At 44.4% G+C, this 11,934-nt stretch overlaps 1 long non-coding RNA gene across 1 annotated transcript; it reads left to right on the top strand.

Moving 5' to 3' along the window:
- Positions 1-408: 408 nt before the first annotated feature.
- LOC122695599 lies at positions 409-1,167 on the top strand. Its single transcript, XR_006341435.1, has 3 exons — positions 409-596; positions 681-749; positions 839-1,167. It is a non-coding gene; the product is annotated as an uncharacterized LOC122695599 (long non-coding RNA).
- The last annotated feature ends 10,767 nt before the right edge of the window (positions 1,168-11,934 follow it).

The raw sequence follows: 11,934 nt of genomic DNA, 5'->3' as shown, positions 1-11,934 counted from the left end.
CGGCTCCCAGGCGGCGCTGGTCCTAAAGAGCCTGCCTGCAGTGCAGGCGATGTTGGTACACGGGGGTTCCATCCCGGGGTCAGGATGACCCCCCGGAGGAGGGCCCGGCAGCCCACTCCAGTACTCTTGCCTGGAGAATCCCAGGGACAGAGGGGCCTGGCGGGCTGCAGCGCATGGGGTCACAGACAGCTGGACACGAATGAAGCGCCTTAGCACGCGTGCACACACATGCGCACACGCACGCACGCACACACAGAATGGCTTGCACGGGAAAAGCTAGTGAAACAAGAGCGCATGTCCCCGGTGGGTGCTTGATGCTTCTCTGCGAACAGGCACCAGGGGAGCGGCGGGGCTTCGAGCTCACGGAGGAACAGCCGGGCAGAGCCTCTCCCGGCTGCGCGGAGAGACCAGCAGACGCACACCTGCTCCTGCGCGGGGCCTCTGCCAGGTCCGCCGGGCCGCTCCAGGCTCTCAGCTCCTGGCCGCTGCTCCGAGCTCCGCCCGTCCTCGGGGAAGGAGCCCCTCCCAAGGCAAGTTCAACCGGGTTCCTTGGCAGCCGAAGTCTACACGGACCCCGCAGGGAGTGGTGGAGAAAAGTGAGTTTGACATGCTTGGAAATATTTAGATCTGGGATGTAAACTGCAAGGAAAATATTTACACTGTTTGTTTTCATACCACAGAGATCTGGATCCAGAGAATCTTCAGAGAAGCCTGAACGGCTCCTGCCAAGACATCGATTTGACAATCTGGTCAGTGACACAGGGCATCCTGTTTGGGAAGCCTGAGTTTAAAGAGCGTGTTTCCAGGGCCCTGACGTGTCTGTCTTGTCACTTTACAGGACTGTTTTCTTTAATCTCTGAATCTGGGGTTTGGTGTCTGCATTTGGACAGAATCAAAATGCTTTCCCTTGATAAAAAGCAAGTGAGCAAGCACATCCTATGCGCTGAAGAGCCTGCTCGCCAAGCCCAGGCAACCCAGAGCCACCTGGCTCTTCTGAAGCCAGCTCTTCATAGGAGTCGCCTGTGCTCACGGCCCACGGTAAAAGTCCCCGGACATGTCGCAGCCTGGAGTTCAGACACTGCAGCGTGCTACAGAGCCTTCTCATCGTATACTTGCTCAGTAGGTTTTAACCAGGACTTATGATAAAAGAGGGCTTCCCAGGTGGTACTAGCGATAAAGAACCTGCTTGCCAGTGCATGAGATGCAAGAGAGGTGGGTTCGATCCCTGGGTGGGGAAGATCCCCTGGAGGAGGGCCTGGCAACCCACTCCAGTACTCTCGCCTAGAGAATCCCATGGACAGAGGAGCCTGGTGGGCTGCAGTCCATGGGTCACAAAGAGTTGGACACGACTGAAGTGACTTAGCTCACTATGATAAAAGAGAAGACTTTGTAGACGTGATTGGAAAGCTTGCCTGATCTGAGGTTTTGTCTTCTGTGGAGAGATTTCGTCTCGTAGGACCCAACCTGACCTCTTTAGCATTTTCGGGTCAAGTTAGTTGACAGCAGATTGGGGAAGTTACTTGTAAAGGGAAGTTTTAGAAAAGTCTGAGTTATGTCCACGGTGTATGTGAGGACCTACTGGGAGGAGAAATGTGCCAGAAATCAGGCTGACATCCAAATGTTCCCTACATGAGTCTGTAAGAGATTAACTGGGACACCTTCCTGCCTTCAGATAACATACAAGGCAGAGGCAATTTAAACCATTTTCTGCTCTCAGAAAAGCAGATTCTGTGATCTCTTACAGTTTCCTGTCCCACCATCTAATTACTTCCCTGCTTTGGCGATTTCTCTTTCAATCAAGCCTCTTTGGCTGCACGGCCAAGCCAACTCCTCTTGTCTAATTGACATGGAGAACAAGCGGCTGCTTCGCAATTGTTGGTCACAGTTGTGTTTCTCTCCCGACAGCTGTGAAACAGAGTTCCTCTTTGGAATCTTGTAACAGCCAACTAAAAGCAGAGGGCCTCTTTTCCTCTCTGTGGTGATAGAGACTCATTTTCTGCTTCCTTTTCAGGACACTTAATGGCAACCCACTCCAGTATCCTTGCCTGGAAAATCTCATGGACAGAAGAGCCTGGTGGGCTGCAGTCCATGGGGTCCCAAAGAGTCGGGCACGACTGAGTAACTAATCCCTTCACTTTGACCCTTTCTGCGTCCCCTTTGACTATCCTCACTGTACCTGTAGTTCCAACTAAATCTGATGTCTGCTGATGAAACTTCAAATATTTAAGATCCTCTGGTCCATTTCTCCCTGAGTCTAAAGAGAAAGTTATTTCATTTCTTACCTCTCGACAATGAAATGAAGAAAGCCATTTAATACCCAAGCAGATATTCTGACATAGTGCACATTTTTCCACATTTCTTCTTAGTTGCAAATTAGTCATAAGAACATCTATAGTGGGAAAAGTTCAAGCATGCAAAGGAATTACATTTATTAATGAACTAATTTGCATGAAAATGAAAATATAAATGTATTTGATTTTATCAGCTTAGAACACAGGAATAGGAAAGATGAATTATTCTAAATCTAGTTCCTTTTATTTTGGAGAAAGAAAACCAAGCAAGAGAGGTAAAATAATGTTTTTAGTCAGATAACTAGTCTCTAGTGTAGCTCAGACTGAGCCATAAGTGAACATCATCTTTGTCCACCTTCTATTAACCAGCTAAGTCCTAGGCATGCATGCTAAGTCACTTCAGTTCAGTTCAGTTCAGTCGCTCAGTCGTGTCCGACTCTTTGCGACCCCAGGCCTCGCTGTCCATCACCAACTCCCAGAGTTTACTCAAACTCATGCCCATCGAGTCAGTGATGCCATCCAGCCATCTCATCCTCTGTTGTCCCCTTCTCCTCCTGCCCTCAATCCCTCCCAGCATCAGCGTCTTTTTTAACGCTTTTTGAGCCAGCTCTTCGCATGAGGTGGCCAAAGTATTGGAGTTTCAGCCTCAGCATCAGTCCTTCCAATGAATATTCAGGACTATCTCCTTTAGGATGGACTGGCTGGATCTCCTTGCAGTCCAAGGGACTCTCAAGAGTCCTCTCCAACACCACAGTTCAAAAGCATCAATTCTTCGGTGCTCAGCTTTCTTCACAGTCCAACTCTCACATCCATACATGACCACTGGAAAAACCATAGCCTTGACTAGACAGACCTTTGTTGGCAAAGTAATGTCTCTGTTTTTTAATATGCTATCTAGGTTGGTCATAACTTTCCTTCCAAGGAGTAAGCGTCTTTTAATTTCATGGAGGCAGTCACCATCTGCAGTGATTTTGGAGCCCAAAAAATAAAGTCAGCCACTGTTTCCACTGTCACCCCATCTATTTCCCATGAAGTGATGGGACCAGATGCCATGATCTTGGTTTTATGAATGTTGAGCTTTAAGCCAACTTTTTCACTCTCCTCTTTCACTTTCATCAAGAGGCTTTTTAGTTCCTCTTCACTTTCTGCCATAAGGGTGGTGTCATCTGTATATCTGAGGTTACTGATATTTCTCCCGACAATCTTGATTCCAGCTTGTGCTTCTTCCAGCCCAGCATTTCTCATGATGTACTCTACATATAAGCTAAAATAAGCAGGGTGACAATATACAGCCTTGATGTACTCCTTTTCCTATTTGGAACCAGTCTGTTGTTCCATGTCCAGTTCTAACTGTTGCTTCCTGACCTGCATACAGATTTCTCAAGAGGCAGGTCAGGTGGTCTGGTATTCCCATCTCTTTCAGAATTTTCCACAGTTTATTGTGATCCACACAGTCAAAGGCTTTGGCAGTCGTGTCCAATTCTTTTCAAACCTATGGACTGTAGCCTGCCGAGCTTCTCTGTCCACAGGATTCTCTACGCAAGAATACTGGAGTGGGTTGCCTTGCCCTCCTCCAGGGAATCTTCCCAACCCAGGGATCAAGTCTAAATTTCCTGTGTCTCCTGCATTTCAGATGGATTCTTTACCAGTGAGCCACCAGGAAAGCCCAGTTAAATCCTATCGTGGTTTAGTTGCTAAGTTGTGTTGGACTCTTTGGGACCCCATGGACTGTAGCCCACCAGGCTCCCCATGGGATTTTCCAGGCAAGAATATTGGAGAGGGTTGCCATTTCCTTCTTCAGGGGATCTTCCTGGGGATTGAACCCAGGTCTCCTGCACTGCAGGCAGATTCTTTACCAATTGAGCTATATTTATACCTAGTTGCCAAGGGTGACAGGAAGTGTATTCTGGTATGTTTCCAGTGGGAAAAGGTATGGAATCTGGTATGTGTGTGCCGTCTCCATCACCAGAGGGTGCAGAATTGAGTATATTGTTCACCAAAAGCCAGCTGCACTTGGTTACAGAGCGTTGCTTAGGGGTAACCATCACTGGCAGTTATTGAATAGTTAGCAGCAAAATCCCTGTTAATAGAATAATATTCTTATCCAGTGATTTTAAAATCTCAAGGTGTTCAAAGCATCATAGATCAGAAGTTGTTTATTTACCCAAATGTATTGTTATATATGTTATTGATATGGGCTTCCCTGGTGGCTCAGATGATAAAGAATCTGCCTGCAATATAGGAGACGTGGGTTCGATCCCCGGGTTGGGAAGATCCCCTGGAGAAGGGAAAGCCGACCCAGTCCAGTATTCTTGAGGGCAGGAGGAGAAGGGAGTGATGGTTGGATGGCATCATGAGTCCATGAACATGAGTCTGAGCAAACTCCGGGAGATGAGGGACAGGGAGGCCTGGCGCGCTGCCGTCCATGGGGCCACAGAGAGCCAGACACAGCTTACCAGCTGAGCAACAACGGTTGGTGTGCTTTTGATAATATCTGGTAACCAGACATTGTATGACGTGCTAGACCAATGGAGACCAATAAGATACATTCTTATCCTTGAAAAGCTCTCACTATTTAGAGGAGGCAGGCATGTGCACAGGTAACTAAAATACAACCCTTTTTTCTATAATAAAATTATATACATTTGGGGTTAACATATACACACTACTATATATAAAGTAGATAAGCAGCAATGACCTGTTGTAAAGCTCAGGATTGTTGTTTTTTAGTTGCTGACTCGTGTCCCTGATGCTGGGAAAGACTGAGGGCAGGAGGAGAAGGGGGCAATAGAGGATGAGATGGTTGGATGGCATCACCGACTCAATGGACATGAGTTTGAGCAAACTCTGGAAGATGGTGAAGGACGTGGAGGCCTGGAGTGCTGCAGTCCTCGGGGCCACAAAGAGTTGGACACGACTTAGTGACTGAGCAACAACGAAGTTGTATCCGACTCTTTTGTGACCCTGTGGGCTGTGGTCCTCCAGGCTCCTCTGTCCATGGGATTCTCCAGGCAAGGATACTAGAGTGGGTTGCATTTCCTTCTTCAGGGGATCTTCCTGACCCAGGGATCAAAGCTATGTCTCCTGCACTGGCAGGAGCTTCGCTATCACTGGGCCACCATGGAAGTCCATATAGCTCAGGGAGCTATATTCAGTGTCTTATAAGAACCTGTAATGGAAAAGAATCTGTCTATATTATCTTTCTGTCTGTCGTCTGTCTATAACTGAATCACTTTTCTCTGCACCTGAAGCCAATACAGCATTGTGAATTAACTACACTTAATTAACTACACTTCAATTAACTGCACTTCAATAAAAAATGGTTTAAAAACGTACATGTGTGCTATGTGTTCTAAGTTGCTTCAGTTGGGTCTGACTCTTTGTGACCCCATGGACTGTAGCCTGCCAGGCTTCTTTGTCCATGGAATCCTCCAGGCAAGACTACTGGAGTGGGGTTGCCATTCCCTTCTCCAGGGGATCTTTCGGACCCAGGGATCAAAATTGGCCTCCTGCCTCTCTTGCATTGGCAGGCAGATTCTTTACCACTGGCGCTGCCTGGGAAGCCCATATATATATATATATATATATATATATATATATATGTATAGATAAATCAGATAAGAAAGAGACAAAGACAAAAATGAAGAATGAATATCTAGAATATTTTTCAATATTGGAATCCATTATAGGGCTATTAAAATTCAAGCAATTGCTTTTGATGAATTCTTGGCTCATCAACATTACTGATTATTTATATTATTTTATTTATTATTTCTGTCATTTATAAGTAAATTTTTATAATACCCATTCCAAGTTCCTCTGTCCATGGGATTCTCCAGGCAAGAATACTGGAGTGGGCTGCCATTTCCTTCTGCAGGGATATATGTGCTATAGAGGCACCAAAAAGGGAACTATTATGTCCTGGTCTGATAAGAGAAGTAAACAGGGATGGTGAGGGAATAGTCAGCAGTAATTAACCGTGCCTGTAGTATCTCATTAAATAAGGTAGTTTACGAGTAAGGGGTTATCAAAATGCAAAACAAACCGAACTGAAGAAGTAAAAACAAAAAGTGTTTTAAAAGGTCAGTGGTTTTTCTAGTTCAACATCTTAGGAAAGAGGTCTTGAAATCTAGAATAACGTTCAAACTAAGAAAATCAGCAAAGCCCGACACCCACCCCCCCACTTCGTGGTTTCCCCTTGGATGGAGCCAGTTAATGGTCAAAGTCTTGTTGCCGAGATGCTTCCAGCAGGGCACTTGGGCCACCTCCCGCGATGCTGGGCCCCCGATGGGTCTGACGAAGGCAGACTTTCATTAGAGCCGCTCACCACCAGTGGCTGGAACCCGTCCACTCCATGCGAATGGAGAACCACAAGTATTCCGTTCTGTGGATCAGCACCAGAAGGAGAAGCATGGAATGCACCCAGTATGCTTTGAACCTCATAATTGTTCCTTGTAATAATAAATTTTTACATTTGAACCTGTGAGTTATCAAGGAAAAAGAAACACAAAGCCACTTTGGTTAAAGGATCGACTTAAAATAACAGGAATTATGGAGATGGAAAAATACCACTTTTCTTTGTTGGCCCAAGGATTTATGTTTGGGGAAAAAATGATTCAGAGGTGATGGCCTTTCTTGGACAGCGACAAACTGGAGGACGGTCTGCGTCCCTGACAGGGGCTGGTGTGTCTGCTCTGGTGGGGAGGGGCTGGGGCAGAGAAAAGGAAAGAGCTACGTTCAGACAGCTTGGTGTTTACAAAGGGGAAAATTCTGAATTCCTTTTGTAAGGAAAATTTATTATGAAATTCTCCTCAGCCTTTACTAGAGAGTGAGAACATTTGTTGTGCTTTAAACTGGAATACCAATATTGCTGAAAGTGATATATCCATACAAACAACAGGTTTTTCCAGCCAACTTGTTATACTCAACGCATGCTTATCAGATTCTGAGCCTTATACAAATGAACTCCAGATGGGAGAAACAGTCAAACATTTACACGTTAGAAACCCCGTGACAAAAGAATAAAGAAAAGATAGACATTTTTTCCCCGAAATTTCCAAAGAGGAGAATTGAAAGGAAAAAGTTGACTGTTGGAATTACAATACATTTTTCAAATTTCATACATAAAAAATTACTTTATATTGAAAGGCAAGCTGCAGAGTACCCAAAGGGAGTTTGTCTCTCTTGTTAATGCCATGTGCAAATTCATAACAAAATAATTAACTAATAGATACACTATCCAATGTTGTAGCTAATTTATATGAGCAAATATAGATAACAGATAAGCAAATAAAAATATTTACTTATGTTGATGATTAAACATTGTCATTAAGTTAAGGTCATATTTCATCTGTTAAATTACAGTAAACATCAAAAGGGAATTTTTAAAGCTAGCAAAAGCATCATAGAACTAACTTTCCTTCATCACTGATGAAACTTGTAAATAGGTAAAAATGTTTTGGGATGCAACTTCAACTTCCACATACTTGTTGATTGAATGAGCTACGTTCAGAGATGTGAAACAGTGAAAAAATTATGTTTTTCTTTCACAGTAGCCTGTTAAAGTTCTGTGTTGAATCTACCTTCTTTGCTTTTGGACAAAAACCTCTGGTAAATTCATTTTTGAGTATACAGAAGTCCAGTTTGAGCTTAAGAAACAAACACAGCGCCAGCCCTTCGTTGTGTAATCCTGCTTCACGCTTCTTCCCTGGACACCCGACTTAGAATTTGGAAACCTGGAGTGCGGAAGGTGGAGGATCTGTCATCTGTCCACCTTGTTCTCTGTTCCTCCTTCCTTACTGTGCTGCTTGGCCCCTCCTTGGCGATAAGGAGTCAGAGAAGAGGAACTGGGTCTTAAAAGTTATCAGTTTGTGCACTGGTCCAGTGACCCACGATGGAGGCACGTAGTTACATGCTGGCCTTTCTGCCTCAGGGTGTTTAGGGACTCTTCAGAGACCACCCGTGATCCCACCCAGTGACTTGGGCAGTGGCCCACGCGGGTGGCCGTGAATGATGTCCGTCTGAACTCCTGCCCCTCGTGGAGGACTTCTTACACCCTCTTACTCTTGCAGGCAGGCCACGGATGGTCCTCTGCAGTGGTCCTCTCCTCCTCTCTGCAGGGTCCATCCTGACTCAGTTTCCTTTTCTGTGCTGAGCCCTCTGGATTCCTTCCATCCCACCTCTTGCCTTTAAATGTTTCAGGCGAGGGTCAGCTTCTTTGTTTTCCAAATTCCTCACATAGCCACGTTTTCTCGCTTGACCTGAGACTGGGTGGTAAAGCAGAGTGGAGGGGAAGAAAACTGTGGGATTTACTGACAATTGTTCTAAAACCTTACTTAGCCATCTTCCCAGTGCAGTCTTAGCTTTTGTTACATAAAAGAAGGTAGGTGATAGGCTGAGAGGAGCTGAATCTGGTTTTGGCTACCTCCTTCACAGGTCACAGGTAAATGACCATGCATCTCTCTCTACAAGGACAATCATACATGCCGTTGCTGTCATAAGACTTACATGAGCTGAGACAGAGACAGTGTCAGTAAGTATGCACTCAGAAAGCCCTCTTCAAATCTTGAGAAAGACATGCAGAAATGAAAGTAGGATGAGGTTAAAAGGATGATATTTCTTTCACCTTATTCATATTCTTCAACAGTGCTCTATTACTTCCACAATTAAAAACAGACTCAAAGAAACCAAGTGGTAGGAAATTGATATATTGGTGATGCCAGCCCACGAACTCTAAGGACGACTCCTGAAGAGGAGGGTGCACCAGACTGAGGCTTCTGCATATTTCCCTGGCAAATCTGTTTCGTCACAGATTGTGCTAAATCATCTAAAAAAGACTCTGCACATCCCAGTTATCGGTGCTCCCTAGCCCTCTCTGCATCCCCGGGTACCGCTCCCTTGGACTTCAGATATAAGCTCTCTGATATATGTTCACCCAGCTTTCTCCCAAGTCCATTAATGTCAAATGATATGATCTCAATAAAACTCTTAAGAAATAAACCAAAGCTAATGTCCTTTGATGAAAGAGGGAAAATTACAACCTCCTAGAGTGTGTTTAATGCAAACAAAAGAATACATCTTGGCAAACCTTTCAGTGAATTTTATCTGTTTATTACATGTCCTCATTATCTGAACTATAATCTGCATATACATTGGATATGAAAGTAAACTGCTTTTGAAGGTTTGCAAATAAACTCTTCCTAAAGCATGATCACTCTTTTATTTACTGATATTTGCACTAATAAAAACATTATATGCTTTGTTTCAAACCAAGAAGAGAGCTAATGATAGCATTTAAAGTGGATGAAAAGGTCGAAAATTTTAAAGGTCTTTGTTGAGTGGGTTTAGGGACTAGAACTTTTACCGTGTGTGCCCCAGAAACATCTAACTGATTAACCTAAGCGAATCTACTCAAGTCTAAGTAAAATTAACTTTTGCATATCTACTTTTTACATGGCTTTATGCTGTTGCTTACACTGAGAACTAGTCAACTTGCACAATCAATAGTGTTAAAAATCTAAATTCTCATGTTTGAGGGGAAGTTTAAATCTTTATAACTACATGTCTTGGTTCATGGTTACATAAGGATAATTGATTAAAAATAACCCCCCAAATAAAAGCATATCAGGTGTATCCATTTAAGAATATCATCCTTTGGGGCTTCCTGGCGGTCCAGTGGCTAAGATTTCGCCCCTGGTTGAGGAGCTAAGATTTCACGTGCTTCGGGGCCAAAAAACCAAAACATAAAACAGAAGCAATATTATAACAAGTTCAATAGAGATAAAAAATGGTCCACATCAAAAACTCTTTTTAAAAAAAGAATTATCTTCCTTTGATCTTTTAGTATTTAAAGAAAAGAGGGTAAAGCTTGTGGTCAATTATTTTTAAAGGAACGTGGAGTTGGGCATAACGGCTCATTGAAATTTGGGCCCTGTGGTGCATCAATCCACTTTGGCTCCTGAACAACGACGGGAACTCAGTCGCACTCAGGCACAAGCACTTATTTCCCGTCTGTGTGTCTGTGTGGGAGCAGGGTGCGGGGTGGGGATTCCCTGGGTGGCTGGGACCAGCCGGACCTGGGCTCTGGACACAGTCAGTGTTGCTGTGTGTGTTCATCTTCAGGGACCAGGAGGCGAGACAGGGAACGTGCTCATCAAGGGGGACAGATGACCCCAAAGAGGATGAGGAAAAACAAACCATACCTCTCAAGGCTCAGAACTGTAACGTGCATGCTATCCTTTCCACTCATTATTATAAGTTACGCATTTGTGTGTTGGAGAAATATACTCCTCCCACAGAAATTCTGCAAGAATGGAGGGACGGTCCCTGAATAACAATCTCATGTCACACAAGCAACATGTGTATTCTACTTCATGGTCCTACAACGATGTCATAAATACATCAATCTAATCACTGAATTCTCTCGTTATTTTTTCCACTTTAGTGTTTCTCCCACCTCTCCAATTTCTCCATCCCTTGTTATGTGTATAACATCCCTCCCCTAAATTATTACAAGGGATTCCTTCCCTGTATTTCACGCACCTTATCTGTACCTCCTATAACACTGTCATTGTTTACTTTTTAACATAAAATTTGGTCATATTGTTGTTGTTTAGTCACTAAGTTGTGTCCGACCCTGAGACCCCGTGGACTGCAGCACGCCAGGCTTCCTTGTCCTTCCCCATCTCCTGGAGTTTGCTCAGACTCAAGTCCATTGAGTCGGTGATGCCATCCAACCATCTCATCCTCTGCCACCCACTTCTCCACCTGCCCTCAGTCTTTCCCAGTGTCAGGGTCTTTTCCAATGAGTCAGCTCTTCGAATTAGGTGGCTAAAGTATTGGAGCTTCAGCGTCAGTCCTTCCAATGAAGATTCAGGGTTGATTTCCTTTGGGATGGACTAGTTGGATCTCCTTTCAGTCCAAAGGACTCTCAAGAGTCTTCTCCAGCACCACCATTTGAGAGCATCAGAACTTCAGTGCTCAGCCTTTTTGATTCTCACATCTGTACATGACTACTACTCTTCCCCTTATAATTCAATGAGCCCTCCTTCATGACAGGTGGGCAGGTTTTTTAACATGGAATGAATGACTGTCCTCTAATTTGCTCCTCTCCCCTCACCCCTTTCCTGAACAACTGCTAGTTATTGCCATGGCTTTTGTTCTTGACAAAATTTTGATGACTCTTGGAAGAGTCTACCATGGGCAAGTTTAATAATTAGAAGGACAGACAGAAGAGTATGAAAAGTCTGGCAAGAAATCTGGATTCACCTCCTCCAAAGCCCGCATAGAACATGTTCATTCCCGATCCTCTAATCCTAGATTGAGTCTCCGGGTTTGGGTACCTTGTGTGTCTGTATCGGTTTCTGGGACCCTTTCTAATAAGCTTGCAATAACATAGGATCATTTCAGTAGCTTCCTTGAGTCAGATTCAGTGGGCCTGTTGGCCCCTTCATGCTTAAAAAAAGATGGTTTGGAGTCAGGGGTATTTCTGTGACAACTTTGCTCATTAATCAATGCCTGTGATGAACAATGAGAACCAGCCATTTGGGGGGTTTGGCCTCCTGTTTTATTCCTTCCTACAGTGTGAATTTCTGCCAGGGGTGATCAGATTTCTTCTTGTTCTCCCAACCAAGATGCAGGAGAG

The sequence above is a fragment of the Cervus elaphus genome, chromosome 5 (assembly GCF_910594005.1).
Source record: "Cervus elaphus chromosome 5, mCerEla1.1, whole genome shotgun sequence".
Lineage (NCBI taxonomy): Eukaryota > Metazoa > Chordata > Mammalia > Artiodactyla > Cervidae > Cervus > Cervus elaphus.
Note: the sequence above shows the minus strand (reverse complement) of the source record. Positions and strands in the feature narration are given on the sequence as shown.